Genomic DNA, 2,613 nt, shown 5'->3' on the forward strand with positions numbered 1-2,613 from the left:
TAAGATAATTTTACATAAAATTTTATGTTAGGTCAAATGATGGTTGTCGTGACAAGTAGCACAACTCCTCATGTTTAATATATAATTTACTTACCACTTGCAAATAGATTGACTCATCGAGACTGAGTTAAATAAAACTACATCCTTAACTATTGAGACGACAATGCAAGTTTGAATTCAGAATAATGTGTATTTCAACAATAAATAATACAAATTTGACGAGTTAATTACATTACACACATTAGTCTTGTTTTACAATTTAGTGTCTTTAGAAACCAGGAAAATGACTTCTGAAAAATAAGTTATTTTTTCATAAAATAGTTTCATTTTTAGTGTTTAATTAGTTGCATTCTGGAAAACTATTTTGGGGTTTGGTTCATTTTCTGAAAAATGAGTATAATTGTATAATTAAAATGTGTTTGATTCATTTTCTGACAAATTAGTAGAATTGTATAACTAAATATTTTAATTATTTTATTTAGAATATAAAAATAGTTATAATAGTATTAACAAAATGTTATTTATTAAAAATTAATTTTTTTTTTAAAAAAAATGATTTCCGGTGGAACCAAACCTATGGTTTCCGGTGGAAACCAAGGTCGGAAACATTAGTGGTCATTTTTGCTTATGGAACATAACTTCCGTCAAATTTTGGCCGAAGTCATTTTCCTTCAAAATAGCCATATTTTTTCAAGTCAATATAAAATGATTTTCGTTGGCTTGATTTTTCATGCACATTCAAATACTGGAAATCCATAAAATGATTAGAAATTATTTTTCGGGTTTCCAAACACACTGCACTCTTAGTCTAATGTGTTGACTGATGATTAATTTTATGAGATTATTATTATTATTATTATTATTATTATTATTATTATTATTATTATTATTGTTGTTGTTGTTGTTGTTGTTGTTGTTGTTGTTGTTGTTGTTGTTGTTGTTGTTGTTATTATTATTATTATTATTATTATTATTATTATTATGCGGTTTACATTATCTTTTAACCGGTGAATACAAATTATGGGATAGATGTTATGAGGGATTGACAACATAGAATAAAGTACTAAAGTAGGTAACAATAACATGTGAAAATTGGAGTTGTGTTGTGAGTTTGCATCTGTGCATGCACAGAATTTATTCTGGAATTAAAGTAGCTGCCAAACATATCTATACAATCAAATTACTAAAAAAAAATAAACAAAAAATAATAATAATGGAGGAAAAGTTAGCATTCATACTTACGACCTAATTAATTAATTACATCATTCATTGCTGCATATTGCCAAAAAATGGAATCTATTGACATTCTGGTACATCTTGCTGTCCATCCAATCTTGTAATCGGAATATATATGTCGCCGCCACCGTTGAAATTTTGACAATATAATATGGTATCATATGATGCTTATATACTGCAAAATATCATGTTGTGTCATAGATTGGATTTGATAATAGAAACTAAACTAGACAATTAGAGCATTTTGGTGTGTTCTCATATTATACTCTCAATTTTTAGACATTTTTTTGTAGATTCAGTAATGAAAATAATGAATCCTTGTTTGCCACATAAGGAAGTAGAAGTACTGGAATAGAATTTTGAAATAAATAGAACTCATTTCATAATAGAAGAGAGATGAGAGGGGGTTTAAGTTGCTAATTGGAGTTTTTTTCAAGTTTTCTTAAAAAGGTTTCAAAAAAAAAAAAAAAAAAAAAAAAAAACGATGGTGCACGCTCTATGCACCAGCATTGCTTATCCGGCACTTGTACTTGTATTGGGTGGTTGTCAACTGGCCAAGTTTAGTCTTTTTTTAAAAAAAAATATTTTCAATTGAATTGAGTTTTATTGTGGCATGATCATTTTTTGTCCTTCACCAACAAACATATTTAAATGGTATTAATAACGTGAGCATTTTAGTTTATTCAGTTCTAAGTGTTTTAAGGTTCTAGATTTATATGTGTCATTCCACTGTTGCAGAAGCTCAGGTTCTGAAAGCTTTGTTGCGGAGTCGCAGATTGCAATTGAAGAAGACAAGAAACTCTAGTCGTGAATTAGAGATTTTTTTTTAAAAAAAAAAATGATAACGAGTAACCCACTTTGTATGAAAAGACCAAAATGTCCTTGTATTTAATGTCATTTAAACAAGTTTGTCGACAAAAGACAAAAAATGGTCATGCCACAATAATACTAAGACCAAAAGTGGATGTTCTGAGAAAAAAAAAAAAAAAGTTCATTCTATTTTGGTCCTAGATTTATATGTGACAATTCACTTTTAGTATTTTTTTTTTTCAGAACATTATCTTTTGGTCCTACTATTATTGTGGCATAATCATTTTTGGTCCTCCATCAACAAAATCATTTAAATTCCGCAAAATACAATGTCATTTAGGTCTTCAATTATGAATTTTTCAAAAAAAAAATGTATTCGTTCAACCCACTTTGTATAAATTTAGAAAAAAAAATCAAAATGTCATTGTATTTAACGACATTTTAACAATTTTATTGACAGAGAATAAAAAAGTGATAAAGTACAAATAAGCCACTAAACTATTTGGGAAGCAGCAATTAAGCCACTGAACTCAAATAACCCCCAAATAAGCCATTGAACTCGAAAAA

The sequence above is a fragment of the Ipomoea nil genome, unplaced genomic scaffold, assembly GCF_001879475.1.
Source record: "Ipomoea nil cultivar Tokyo-kokei standard unplaced genomic scaffold, Asagao_1.1 scaffold2963, whole genome shotgun sequence".
Taxonomy (NCBI): domain Eukaryota; kingdom Viridiplantae; phylum Streptophyta; class Magnoliopsida; order Solanales; family Convolvulaceae; genus Ipomoea; species Ipomoea nil.